The 15,436-nt window shown below is 31.7% G+C and overlaps 1 protein-coding gene across 2 annotated transcripts in view; it reads right to left on the bottom strand.

Annotated features, from left to right (window-relative positions):
• The window catches only part of moody (G-protein coupled receptor moody), a 63,119-nt gene extending 59,382 nt beyond the window's left edge, over window positions 1-3,737 (bottom strand). The window contains exon 1 of one of the 2 annotated variants that reach the window (XM_075302384.1): window positions 3,608-3,737. The gene's annotated coding sequence lies outside the window, so the exon portion shown is untranslated. Of the gene's footprint in view, window positions 1-2,151; window positions 3,374-3,607 lie in introns of those variants that run through there. The other variant, XM_075302382.1, reaches the window with a different exon arrangement.
• Window positions 3,738-15,436: the final 11,699 nt, after the last annotated feature.

The raw sequence follows: 15,436 nt of genomic DNA on the forward strand, positions 1-15,436 counted from the left end.
ATTTCCAATTAAAAACTTGATTGAAGTTGAAAATTTTTTCAATTAATAAATTAATTATTACAATTAACTTTTTAATCAAGATGGAAACATTAAGTTAACTAAGTCAATGATTGAACATTTTGAAATTTTTAATTAAAAAATATTTGATACAATTAACTTTTTAATTAAATTCTAAGACTAACTGCACACAAACAAAAAATGTTCTGATTCAATCACGAAATTTATTGATCCAATTAATTTTTTAATTGGAATGTCTGCAATCACAGAAATGATAGTATCAATTAAAAAATTAATTGACAGTCAATTAAAAAATTAATTGATCCAATTTAAAAATTAATTGATACTATTAATTTGTGTGATTGATTTTAATTTCAATTAAACAATTTGTTGATTCAATTAACTTTATAATTGAAGATTTTTTAAAACTCAATAAAGATTTTAATTGGAAAAATGTTCGTGGAATTTTTTCTGTGCGACTGTTCGTGGAATTTTCGTTCGCCTCGAGACGAACAATTCGTCAAAAATCACATATTGATATATCGAAAACAAGAGTCTGTGAAATCCTAATTGTTTGGGTGTTCGATAGTAAATCATAAATAATGAGTTCATGACAAATTTCAGGATTTCTATCAACTATATCTAAAGTTATTTTAGTTTCAATATAGATGAACGATTCGCCTCTCAAGTCGATTTTGTGTTTTATGAACAGGGTAATTAAAAAAAGTGATGGAATTTATTTTTTAATTTTTAAACACACAAGTCAGTCAAGAAAGTAATGGAAAATAGTTACGTTGTTAAGGAAAACATTAATTGAGTTTTGCAATCAACATCAATTAATTTTTTAATTAAATTAATTAAAAAATTAATTGAAATTTGCTAATGAAATCAATTAATTTTTTAATCAAGTATTTTTTAAATGTCCAATTAAAACTGTAATTGGTACTATCATTTTCGTGATTGAATTGAATCCAATTAAAAAATTAATTGGATCAATAAATTTCGTGATTGGATCAGAAAATTTTATTTTGTCTGTGTTTGTGAAGAAAGTCTAGGTCGCAATTTTAGTCCAATCGACTTCATATTTGGGACGGATATATATTTTGGGTCAGAATGGAACCCTATTGATTTTTGAAGAGATTGGTACAATTTTAGATATATCTCTCATATATATGGCCCTAGGAGCCAGAATTTTCCCCAAATTTGGTTTAAAATTTGTACAGAGAGTAGAATTAATATTGTAGCTATACATGCCAAAATTGCTTGAAATCGGTTCAGATTTAGATATAACTCCCACATATATCTTTCGCACGATTTTCACGCATATGACCACAAAGGTCAAAGTTGTAATCCGATTTATGTGAAATTTAACACAGGAAGTATAAATAACATTGTAACTATGCATACCAAATTTGGAAATTTGAAATCGGTTTAGATTTAGATATAGCTCCCATATATATGTTTTTCTGATCTCGGCAAAGAGACCAAAATACCAACATTTTCCTTGTAAATTTTCCTATACTCCTAATGCATAGCTATCGACCGATAAATCACAAATACACTTTTGCAAAGTTGCTTCAGATTTATATGTTTCCCATATTTTTTACTAACATTGTGTTCCACCCCAGGAGATTAGCCGACTTAAATTTTAAGTCTACAGTTTTTTTTAGAAGTCTAACAAATTTTGTCCAGATCGAGTCAGACTTGAATGTATGTATAGGGAAACACATTTGATGGATTTGCTATTTTATCGAAAATGTGGATCTACAAAGTGGTGCAGGGTATAAAATAGTCGGCCCCGCCCGACTTTGACTTTCCTTATCTGTTTTTCAATAAGTCGGTTTTCGCCTTATGTATCCGTATTCTCAATTGTAATGTCGTATGCATAGATACACTCAACGTTTTTGATCTGGTAAACACGAAGTTAATACCAATATTTAAGGACAGTACTAGACGAGTGATTCACATTGAACATAATTACTTCTTGATGATTGGTTTCACTTATTTTAAAAGACAAAAACTTATTAAATTTATGCTTTGAGAAAAGTTGCAAACACATTCTTTTTCCAGTACGGACCTTTTTAACTAAACGGAAATAATAGGTCTACAAATATATCACATACATATATACAAAAACAAGAATAATATACTCACTTGAATCGAATTTGAAAAGATGCTGAATGCACAACTCTTGAAAATTTGACAGATGTACAATATTATACTCTCAGACTGTTACACAGAGAAAAGGTGAGAAATTGCTGTGTCAGGGAGAATGTGTTTGTATGCGAAGTGTGAGTTACAATACGAGACTGAGAGAGAGAGAGTTTGAAAGGTTATTGTTATGTGGATTTCCAGGTAAAATATTAACTCAATTAAAACGGTGATTCAACATTAAATGTGTGTATTGTTTGGAACATCATTTAAATGCTGCTGCTGCTGGACTGAATTGAAATGACTGGCACTGGCATCAGATGACTAATCGCATTAACAAAAAACACTTGCCTCGTTCTTTAGATCAGTTGTTATGGTTTTGCCTTTGCTTTACCTTCTTCTTCTCATCAATGACTTTGTCTTGATCTTGTTATTGTTGTTGTACTTAGCTATTCCGATAGTAAGGTGTACGGCTGTTGTTGTTGCTGCTAATAGTATTTGTAGATTTCGGTTCGATCGATGTTGATTTGTTTACCTTTTTGGGTAGATAGGTAAGCGCATATGATTATAGAACACACTGAATTTTTTTGTTTATTTTTCACTTTTCACTTTCAAATGTCATCGATTATTTATTGGTCGTTGGGGGATTTTAGATTTATATTTCGAGGTATTTTTATTATTTGTATTTCAATAATAAATGCATGCATTTATTACTCAAAATATACCTACAATATCGATAGTTATTACAAAATCGAATTTGACGCCAAGAAAAACGTCTTTAGCACGTATCCAACGAGACACTATTCAACACAAACACTTTCTGATAAGGTTACACTATCCGTTGACGATTACTGCTGTTGCTTTATCGAACACGGAACACTGATTGGAATGTATTTGTTTGCTTTTCTTATTTCTTTATTAGAATTTCTTTGGGTTCTCTCGAATAGCAATTGAATCTGCAGTGACATCACTGTAAGACCGTCGATTCCCTCGAGTATGATTTTGCTATAGAATTTAAATAGGGGAGCGAGCATACAATTTTTTGTCATACACTGATACGATAATTCGAAAAATAATTATAATTAATTCTGATCACAAAACACAACACATGCCAAGCTATGAATTTCTGGCTTTACCTCACTCTTGTGCCTCCAACCGCAATAGCGTTCTATTCGCAACAAAACAAAAATGCCAGAGCTCAGCAAAATATCGCCACTTCGCATTATCTACACCTTATCGACATTAAGTTACTTGGGCCAATAAGTTTACAAAATAAAACTGTGTTCAAAAAATTTGTCAATGAGCTAAGGTTTCGAATTATTATTTACACAAGTTTAGGTGACGAATAATTATATCCGCGTATCCGTTTGGTAGTTGCAGAGTTTCAGTAACGACAAATGCCGCTAACCGCTAACAAGTAAATAAAATCCAAGAAATATTTTAAAAATAAAAAAATCACTTTTGAGTGGTGGTTGTTTGGCACTACATCTCACGGCCTTCTGGCCCGTTGTATAAACTGCTCTGTCGACGAAGTTGGCTTATTATTGTCCAATGACCGTCGCCGCTGGTTGGTTGTGACTCTGTTGATTGTTTATCAGCGAATGTTTAAGAGAACGGCCAGAGAGTCAATATGAGGCGCATTAAATAAAATTCATTTCAGTTTTTATTGTATTTTGCCATTATAAAATCTATATAATTTTTTTTTACTTTAAAACAAACTTCGCGCTGTTCCTGAGCAGAGCAGAGAGTATGGCAAACAGTGTTACGAGTAAAGCAAAAAATTTAAAATGAGTTAATAGTGGTGATCAAATTTTGCTCTTCGAAAATATTATGATGGAGTAGTTTTAATTAATTTCACACTAAAAATAATATAAAGATTTTTTTTTAAATAAAGAAATTCAAGTTGACACAAGGTTTTTAATCATTGTTTCAAAACGTAAAAATAAATAAAAATTAGTTTAAAAAATTTAATCTTTAATTAAACTGAAGCAAATTTTAATTTTCGTTTTTTCAGCTTTTTTTCTTCATGTGCTATCAAAGCGAGTTAACGAGACTTTTATTTTCCAAATTCAGACTCGATTTCCAGTAGAAATTATACTATGTTTCAAGTAAAAACGTGTTTAAAATAAAGTGTTGAAAAACATGTCCTATTTTTGAACACTTCTTTGCTTTGTAGTCAAGATGCAAAAAGACAACAATTAATTTTAATTTTAAAGAATTTTTCTGAATTACATAAATTAATTACGTCTAATAAATTTCTTGATTTATTATGTATAACTAACGTCGATATCACAAATATAAGTATTTTTCGACAAATTCAAGAAAATTTATTAAACATAATTATTTTTTTTTTTTCACTTGTTAAAGAAAATTTTGTAGTTTGAAGGAAAAACTTGGAGTTCAAAATTGCAAGAATTTCTTTAGTGCCGTATGAAGTTCAAGATCTTCAAGATATTGGATATAAATTCTACGAATTCTATTAGTTGCACTTTGAAAGAAATCTGGAAATTTTCGCTTGCATATAAGTAACCATAATTTCAAACCACATTTTCAAATTTTTCAACATTTTTGCCATTTGGAAATAATTCGCAAATTATTTGAAATCATATTGAAGATAAGCCTTTTCAAGTCAAGTAGAACTCGTGTTGAAACTGCTGTTTACCCTCCAACATAAAAGCTGTTGTATTTTAAAATATACTCATTCTGGGCAGACTCACTGAAAAAACAATGAACCCATCAGGAAGAAAAAATTTAATTTAATTTTAAAAAATTTAGATTATTTTTAGAAAATTTTAACAAAACTGTATTATAAACGTTGACATCACGCCGATATTACAAAACCATGTAAATATTTTTCGACAACTTCAAGAAACTTTTTTAGTAATAATTAATATTTTTCACTTGCTAAAGAAAATTTTGTAGTTTTTTTTTTTATTCCTTGCAATACAAGAAAGCTTTGCCATTATAGTCTGAAATGAGTAAATCGTCCAATAAAGGGAACTGATGGAAATACGAAACAGCTGTCTTCCCAACCATTTTGGACCAGGGCTGTGGAGTCGGAGTCTGAAGATTTTGCTGGAGTCGGAGCCGGAGTCGTAGAAGTTTTGCTCGACTCCGACTCCTGCGAAACAAACTTTGAAAAACACTTCCTATCTTTGTAACTAAAGAAATATTTCGACAAATTCCATTAGGGTATTTAATCGAACAACGAAAGACGAATTAATGAATTTCAGGCCGTTCAAAGCGTATTTATATGGTGGAATTTCACGGTGATATAAAAAGTAGGTTTTACTATAACATGGGACGAATTAATCAATTGTATTGTCAATTTTTAACATATTAAAATATCGATTTTTGACCCTCTATGTACTCTTGATAAAGGTAAAATTTTAAGGTAATATAGCAGTAGAAACTAACGTTCTAATTTTTTTTTGGCAGGCATGTTGAGTTCGAAGATGGGTCATACCGGACAATTTTGTGATATAGCTCCTACATATAAACCCATCTTCTTATTTGTTTTAAGAAGTTTTTCCCAGTCTAAGATTTGTCAGAAATTTTGAATTTAGAGTTATTTGAGATCCATAAATAAATGCGGAAATTTTCCGTCGGCCCAGATTTTGTATATGGAGATAATTACTTGAGAAATCTCCATATACACCAACGCCAACGTGCCATCTGAGCCGGAGAATGTTTGCTTCACCAAAGCCACTCGAAATTCTTTACATTAAATTAATGGCCTCTAATGTCCATAACTGATAGACCATTTATAAATCGATGTTGCACCATTTTATTTCTATAGAAACAATATTCGTAACTGTCCAGCTATTCCTGGCATCTGTTTTTATTTTTTATAAAATGCCTATATAGATTAATACCAGGATTTTACTTCTTAAACATCTGGAATCCTAATTATTTTTTTATTTTTATAAATACATATTGTGGAGATTCTTGTTATCTACACATATTTTGATGTGGTCTCTATATAGTCTTGTGTCGTATTTTAATTTATTAGCCTGACATTAAAAATTAGAGTTCTTTACATCCCTAAAATGCTGAGATTTGTCGTCGAGTCGTACCATATTTAAAATTAGGGTTCTTTAGGACATACACGCAAAAAAATAATTCTTTCCTCCCAAACGAAATTTTGGAAAAACAAAGTTCGTTTCTCATTTGCTTTTCGTTGAAAGGAAGTGTATTTGGAAGAAAAGTATATACTTTTTGTGATAAACGTTTATTCTTTTCCAGGATGTAAAAGCAATTTCATAAAGACTAACTCAAAAAATTTTTTTTCTGGCTAATTGCATTTTCCCTCACATCTTTCCCACTTCCACGAAGTTTTTTAGTTCTTAGCACCTTTTTCTGTAATACAAACAATGTAGAAGAAATTATACGATTTTATAAATTTTTAAATTTTTTTTTACCTTTCGCCTGGACTGAGAATCGAACCGCGGACCATGCAATTTGTAAGGCAGCACACTATCCACTGAGCTACGTAGCTGTTATTGTCATCAATAGCTAATTATCCATATAAGTTATATTAATATAGCATAGCTTGCGGCGCCCACGAGCCGATTAAACAAAGTTTATTTAACAGAAAAATACATTTAGTTTGGGACCGTGGAGCAGTGGTCGCTACGTCGGACTTGCATGCCAAGGGTCGTGGGTTCGATCCCTGCTTCGACCAAAGTTTTTTTTTTTTTACATATATTCCAGATATGGTCGGAAGATTCCGAAAAAATTTTCAACATTACATTCTACTATATTAAATTTTTACTATGAACTGTAAAATGTGTCTTATTAAAGACCTAAAGTCAGAAAAGAACAGTGTTTGATATAAACGAAATGGACTGTGTTGTTGGTTCAAAAATAACTCTTTTTATTGAAAAAATAAAAATTGTGTAACAAACGAATTTTTTTGGTGATAAAAGTGTATACTTTTCGAAGCAATTCAAAAAACTCTAACAAAAGAAAAACGTTTTCGGTACACGTTTTCCAAACGTTTTTTTTTCTTTGCGTGTATAAACACATATGGTAAAATAGAATATTTTGGAACACTACACCTTAAAATTACAATTGGAATACTGTTAAAATGAGATTTAGCTACACCACCTGTAGTCGACTCCGGAGTCGGAGTCGAGGCTAATAAGAAATGCTGGAGTCATAGTCGAGCAAAATTGACTCGACTCCACAGCCCTGTTTTGGACAACAATTTTCCAAACACCATAAAAACTGGTAATGATAGGCTACTATATAGGCCATAATGTCATTATATGTACTGGAAGGAAGGAAAACTACTTAAATCTTGCATACACTGTTAGAAAAATATGTTTTTCATATGTTCCGATATAAACAAAATGTGTTTCGGGCACAATTTTTAAACACAATATATTTAAGTGCAAACATGTAATGTTCCTAAACTAACACAAAATGTTTGGGACACATATGTTAATATGTTAGAATATATTATGTTTGGGGCATGAATGTTTCATAAAAATAGTATGTGTGAATGTAAACATATATAAATTTACAAATTTCGAGTACACATATGTATGTTGTGATACTTTATTCAGAGAGCGACAGAGAGAGAGAGAGAGTTAGTATATAGAAAGAAATATAGATGGAAACCGGGAGGGTTGAATAAAAAGGTATCAACATAACACAGCGAGAGAATGAAATGAGAGCAATTTCTGTGAAACCGCTGGTATGTTGTTTCGGAAAACTGTTTCATGATAAGGCCAAAAACTTAATATGCTTAAGTCTAAATATTATTTAATTTGAATATTAGAATGAGTATTCGGAATAAAGAGAATAGACATTCGGAACCAAGAGAATAGACATTTGAAAAAAAAACAGTATATTTGTTTACAGAAAAAGATTCGAAGAACCTAAAAATATCGTGGAAGTGAAAATTATGTGAGGGAATGAGCACAATATTCTTTGAGGAATTCTTCCAAGCATATACTATGTTTGGACTCAAAATGCTTCCAAACATATAATATGCTCACATAAAACAAACATATTAATGTTTCGGCAGTATCCAATAATATATGTGCTTCCTGCAAAATATGTTTGGAACATATGCTAAAGAAGCGATTTTTTTTGAGGGTGTAGGTGAATTTTTGTTTAGAGAGAATTTTCCATACTAATTAAAAATTTTCAAAATTGTAGCTAGGCATTCGCTGATGCAACTAAGGCTTGGTTGGACATTATGGACCACGCAAACCAAAAATAGTTGCGAATAAGAGACGTAAGAGAGATGTATTTGTGAATGAGAGATATAAAACTAGTAGAGTTTTGAATAAATACAATTTAAAGCATTTTTTGTATCGCTTTTATTGGGGAGCCTAACTAAATTAAATTAAAAAATATTCACAATTTCTTTAATTCAAAATTAGGTTTTTTACATTAGGTTTACGACTTTTGCGACATACGTATTATACAGTCGTAAACGTATGTCGTAAAAGTCACAGTTTTAACTATTTTGTAAGATGTACGAATTTAATAAATCTTTATGCTTGTTTTGTGTATAATTTTTCCAGTTTTTAAGTTTATTTAACTAACGTAAGCAAAAATGATTAGAGTAAAGGAAACTTTCTCCAAAAATAATAATTCCATGAACTAAAATAATGTTAAATTGTCTTTAGTGAAATAGAGGGTTCACTTTTTTTGAGTGTTGTTTTAAAACTGTTTACATCTTGTTTTCTGCGTGACTTAATTGTAGTGTATGATATCTCTACTTCCTCTCTTTAGATTCCTGATCTTATATTTCACTTATTACCAAAAATTAATAGAAATAAATACTAGAGTAGTCGTTAAAAAAAGAACAATGAATACTTGCCGTCTCATAACCAAATTATATCTTATAGGAGCTATATTTTGAATAGGATTGTTATCTAGCGTGATTGTAAAATTATTCTTTTTCAGTTTTTTATTCGAAACATTTTTTGTTCCAAAAAGCATAGAAACGACATGGTGTTGCGATAAAATTTTCTTATATTCGTTACCTACTGTATTCACATATTTGGGCCAAATGCATAAGCGTAGGAAGGCCTCTGGGGAGGGGGCTTAGACCCCCCCAGAAAAATTTTAGCCCCCCAGAATTTGAAAACCTATTTACGATTTTACATTTTTATAAAAATTAAACAAGTAATTACTTGTACAACGCACAAAATTCCACTAAAGACTTTCATGCACAATCGAATTACTTGGGTTGTGGTAGAAGTCTGATATTTATGAAATAAAGCTGTGGTTTGACTTATGATTTAGTTGAATAAAAAATAGTAATTGATATTAAAACTATTCTTTCATAAATTAATATCTTAATAATGCTGCAAAAAAGCGTCGCCAAAAAAGAAGTGAAAATATTCTTTTTGGGTCAGGAAGTGGTACAAAATTGGCGGAGAAGCGATGAATGTAATATGATCTTGTCATAGAACGAATGTCCACCGTTTCAACAACCGTTGCAATGAATTTGCATCCCTTCTTAAGGTGTGATCCGAATTCAGTGTTTTGAATGTGAATTAAAAATTTTGTGATCTTTTCCCAAATAAATAATTTTTATACTTTTTTATGATTTTTAATGCATTCTAACGCTTGGTTGAAACGTTTTCCCTCGAATATTTTCAAATATTATCGATTTTTCTATAATGGATTTAGCATTTTTGTGGCAAAATTTCAATAATTTGTACCATTTTATTTATTCTTACTTTTTTTTTAACTATTTGAAAAACGAAAACAAAAAATTACGCATTAAAATATAAAAAATGAAGTAAAAAAAACTTCCTGTGTAGTTAAAATAGTTAACTTCTTTGTGAAGACATTTTTGGAAGTGCTTTTAAAGTTGTGCCTTTAGAACAACTCCCAAGTTTTTGCTGGGAAAAGTGTGGAACTACCCTACGGGAAATGGATCAACCACAGAACTGGTACAGGACTAGTCCCTGGTGTGTATGGACCAGTCCCAGTTCTGATCAAAACGTATGGAAGGGACCGTCCACTTTAACATGGGTTTGTCATTTACGGAGTAAACTTACATTTTAGGACGCGTCTTGGACTCATCCTGGGACGATTTAGCAGGAGCAACCCATAAACAGGTCCTCAGGAACCAGTCTCGGACAAACTCTTAGAAATCTCTTTCAATTTGGGCTCGTAATCGAACCCGAAATGAAAAAAAAAAAATTTAAATATATCGAACAAAAGGTAATTCTGATAATTTTATTTCACTAAATGTGAAAATTGCAACTAACTGGAGCACAGGTACCAGTTCTGTGATAGGTCCGTCAGTGGAAATTTGCACCAATTTCCCCGTAGGGTACTTTTAGTTGCTTTATTATAAATTGATTGTCGAGTTATTTTGATGTCTATTTTTTTATTCAATTTTATGAAATAAAACATTAGTTGAACCTATAAGTTCACTCTATAAAGTTTTAGCTAGGGGGGCTATAGCCCCCCCTAGGAAATTTGTCTAGCTACGCTAATGGCCAAATGTAATATGAAATCGTAACACTGTGCTCATATTGCGCCACGAAGTTTGATTGTTGTACGAACTCTTAGTTCTTAGTGCAGTATACGTTTGGAGTACAGACTGACTTACCGACACAGACAGACATATACGTACACTCATATCTATCAACAACCTATCATATGGGTAAATGATTGTCTGTTTGTAGTCCGATTCCGTTTATTTACACTGCCCCAACAACAACAATGACAATACCAATAATAAACGATGATCTGTAATGTTTGTCATCAGTCGCGATCAATTCTGTTACGAGCCATGGTGGTGGTCACTCAATGGGGTTTGTTGTTAGTTACTCTTATGGGTTTCACTATCATTTTTGTGTGTTTGGCAAATGGATGAATGCGTTTAATTAAAAGACCTTAAAAATGTACACTCCCAATATCGTCGTCTTTATGGATGGGAGTATCATAAAAACTAATACATTTTTTACGTTCCCCCTATATAGCAACGAATCGGCGACTGCCTATTGTAGGCCTGTCTTCTAACGCTCTTAGCAGCCAGAACGTTTGTGTATGTCCGTCCATCATTCATTAATCTCGATCAAATAATCGATGTTAAATAAACAAACAGCACACATACACATTAACACCTCTTGACAGATACGAATGCAAGAGCATTGATGGCTAGAGAGTTGCATCGAAGAGATTAGAAGAAAATAAGAGATAACAAATATTACCAATTTGTGAAGTATGTTGCCTATATGAAGCTGAGAGTGGAGCCAGAATAAAATCTCTTGAGTATGACGATTATTTTAATTATTGTATTTTTTAATCATCGATACCAGGGATGCCATATTAACTCATTTATTTGTTGATTTGCCTTTTTTTAAATTTAGTGTTATCGGAATATAATACACCAGAGAAAAGTCATTAAAACCGCTTGGTACTAGAAGTATGACCAGTAATCTTCGTTATAAGCTTGCCTTATAAATTTCTATTTCGATATCAAAATTCATTAACAAATTATTCCTGGACTGCATTATTATACACGGCCCCATGGAATAGTGATGGGGGGTATAATAAGTTTGCCTTTCCGTTTTGTAACATCGAAATAGTGATTTCCGACTACATAAAGTATTCTAGATCAGGCAGATGTTATAAGACGTGTATCTGTTGTAATCAGTGTTGTCAGTATAGGGGATTTTTCTCTATTTTTTTCGTGAATAGTTTTGAGTTGGGAACTTGGGTATGTATTTGTTGGGGGATAGTCATATATTTGGGAATTTGTTTTATGAAATTTTTTTATTTCTACACCCTCAAAAAAAAAATCGCTTCTTTAACATATGTCCCAAACATATTTTGCAGGAAGCACATATATTATTGCATACTGCCGAAACATTAATATGTTTGTTTTATGTGAACATATTATATGTTTGGAAGCATTTTGAGCCAAAAATATTATATGCTTGGAAGAATTTTTCCCAAACACGATTGTGCTCATTCCCTAACATACTCGTAATTTTCACTTCCACGAAATTTTTTAGTTATTGACACCTTTTTCTGTAATACAAATAATGTTGAAGAAATTATTCACTTTTATACATTTTTTAAATTTTACCTTTCGCCTGCACGGAGAATCGAACCGAGGACCATACAGTTTGTAAGCCAACACACTATCCACTGGGCTACGTAGCTGTTATAGTCACCAGTAGATAATTATCGTTTTAAGTTACATTTATATAGCATAGTTTGCAGCGCCCACGAGCCCATGCAAACATAACATTATTTAACAGAAACATACATTTGTTTGCCACGTGGAGCAGTGGTTAGCATGTCTGCCTTGCATGCAAAGGGTCGTGGGTCCAATCCCTGCTCCGACCGAACATTTTTTTTTGTTTTTTTGTTTTTTTTTTTTAATTTACACATTTATATTTATACTATATTATTATTTTTTTTAAATGAAACTTCGAAATATGCGTTATTAAAGATTTATAGTCAGTAACAGTGCTTGATATAAACGAAATTGACTGATTTTTAGATAAAATATTATTTTTTATTGCAAAAATAACAATCTTGTAATAAAAAACTGTTTTTGTACAAAACTTTAAAATTTGGAAGGAATTCAAAAACTAACAAAAGAAGAAGATACATACATAATTTTATAATATAAACATAAATTTATTTAGGAGTGAACAGTTTTTTACTAGCATTTAACACCATCGCTCTAAAATTCCTTTTATTTTTCTTTAATAATTCATTTTAAAGAAAATAAACTTTTTAAATTGTTTTAGCTGTAAAACTCGAACTTAATGCCCGCTTTTATATTTGATGGTGTCCGTCAACTCCTCGTGGACTACTTTTTAATAAAGAAGAACTAAAGTTTGCTTTTTACATTTTACTGTGTAATTTTTCACTCCTTTCCTCCTTATTTCATTTTACTGTCACTAAAGGGCACTATACTCTAAAAAGAGTATAGTGCCCTTTCGTTATTTTTATGAAGACCCCTGATTTATTTTAACGAACCAAGAAAAAAATTGTGTCTATAATGCCAAAATGATAAACAAAACACATGTCCACACATACATAAACTGATGCTCTCAAGGCGAAAACATATGCTGTTTGTTTTTCAAATGTCTATTCTCTTGGTTCAGAATGTATATTCTCTTTATTCAAATTAAATAATATTTAGACCTAAACATATCAAATTTTTGGCCTTATCATAAAACAGTTTTCCGAAACAACATACAAGCGGTTTCACAGAAATAGTTATCTTTTGACTCTTTTGCTGTGTTATATTGATATCTTTCGTCAACTCTCCCGGTTTCCATCTCTATTTCTTTCTCTATACTCTCTCTGTCACTTTGAATAAAATATCACAACATATGTATGTTTAGTCGAAATTTGTAAATTTATATATGTTTGTATTCACACATATGATTTTTATGAATCATTCATACCCCAAACATAATATATTCTAACATATTAACATAGATGTCCCAAACATTTAGTGTTAGTTTAGGAACATTACATGTTTGCACCTAAATATATTGTGGTTTAAAATCGTGCCCGAAACACATTTTGTTTAAATCGGAACATATGAAAAACATATTTTTCTAACAGTGTACATTATTAAAAAAGAAGCACAGCGAATCGTAAAAATTTTAAAAAGAAACCTTTTTCCTCTTTATTATACAAATGGAGGATTTGAAATAGAAACGGACACAGGATTTTATTTTGGGGGCCCAAACCTTCATATATAATTTTCCTAAGCTTGGGTAAGACATTTACGGCAAAATATGGATCCTCATCAGTGTTAATAATTGTTTAATACAATATATACCATAAATATAGAAATGATGATAGTTCACCTTCATTTTGATCTACCACCCATTTTTTTCTACTTAGAACAAGTATATACGGCCGTAAGTTCGGCCAGGCCGAATCTTCTGTACCCTCCACCATGGATTGCGTAGAAACTTCTACTAACGAACGTCATCCACAATCGAATTACTTGGGTTTGTGGCAATACTTGGCGACGATGGCAAGGTATTTTAAAACTCCTTCTAAATTGGAAGTTAGTCCATACGGGGTATATATTAGACGGTAAAAACAGCAGATTAAATACCTATATAATTCAGTTCTTGACCGGCATGGATTTTTGCGCGGTAAAATAGAGGCAGAAGTGAAATATGGGGGTAGGTTTTTATGGGGCCTATATATAATTATGAACCTATATGGTCATATTTTGGTCAAATTTTAGCAAGGTCAAATAAAATTTGCTTATCCAGGAAGAAGTAAAATATGGGAATCTGGCATTAACATATCTGGGGGCTTTATATAACTATGGACCGATATACACCACTTTAGAAATGGTTGTAGCGACCATATACTTACACAACGTACCAAATTTCAGCCGAAATTAATAAAATAAATAAATTTTCTCTTCAAAGAGGCTCCCGAGGTCAAACCTGGGTATCGGTTTATGTGGGGGCTATATATAATTATAGACAGATATGGACCAATTTTTGCATATTTGCTAGAGACTACATACTAATATGACTTACATAATTTTAACCGAATCGTACGAAATTGGCTCCTCCAAGAGGCTTCAGAGGTCAAATCTGGGGATCGGTTTATATGGAGGATATATAATTATGGACCGATATGGATAGATTTTTCCATGGTTATTAGTGGCAATATACTTACACAACATAGAAAATTTCAACCGAGTCGGATGAAATTTGCTCCTCCAAGAGGCTCCGAATGTTAAATCTTTGGATCGGTTCCTATGGAGGCTATATATAATTATGGACCGTTATGGATAAATTTTTGCATGGTTGTTAGTGGCTATATAACAGGTTGGCTGATAAGACCTCGGTCTGACACATATATGGTGTCGCTAGTATTAAATGCATATTATTTTTATATAGTACCAACCTTCAAGTGATTCGTGTCAAAATTTGACGTCTGTAAGTCAATTAGTTTGTGAGATAGAGCGTCTTTTGTGAAGCAACTTTTGTTATTGTGAAAAAAATGGAAAAAACGGAATTTTGTGTTTTGATAAAATACTGTTTTCTGAAGGGAAAATACGGTGGAAGCAAAAACTTGGCTTGATAATGAGTTTTTGGACTCTGGCCCAGGGAAATCAGCATTAATTTATTGATATGCAAAATTCAAGCGTGGAGTAATGATCACGGAGGACGGTGAACGCAGTGGACGCCCGAAAGAGGAGGTTACCGACGAAAACATCAAAAAAATCCACAAAATGATTTTGAATGACTGTAGAATGAAGTTGATCGAGATAGCAGAGGCCTTAAAGATATCAAAGGAA

The sequence above is a fragment of the Haematobia irritans genome, chromosome 3, assembly GCF_050003625.1.
Source record: "Haematobia irritans isolate KBUSLIRL chromosome 3, ASM5000362v1, whole genome shotgun sequence".
Classification (NCBI taxonomy): domain Eukaryota; kingdom Metazoa; phylum Arthropoda; class Insecta; order Diptera; family Muscidae; genus Haematobia; species Haematobia irritans.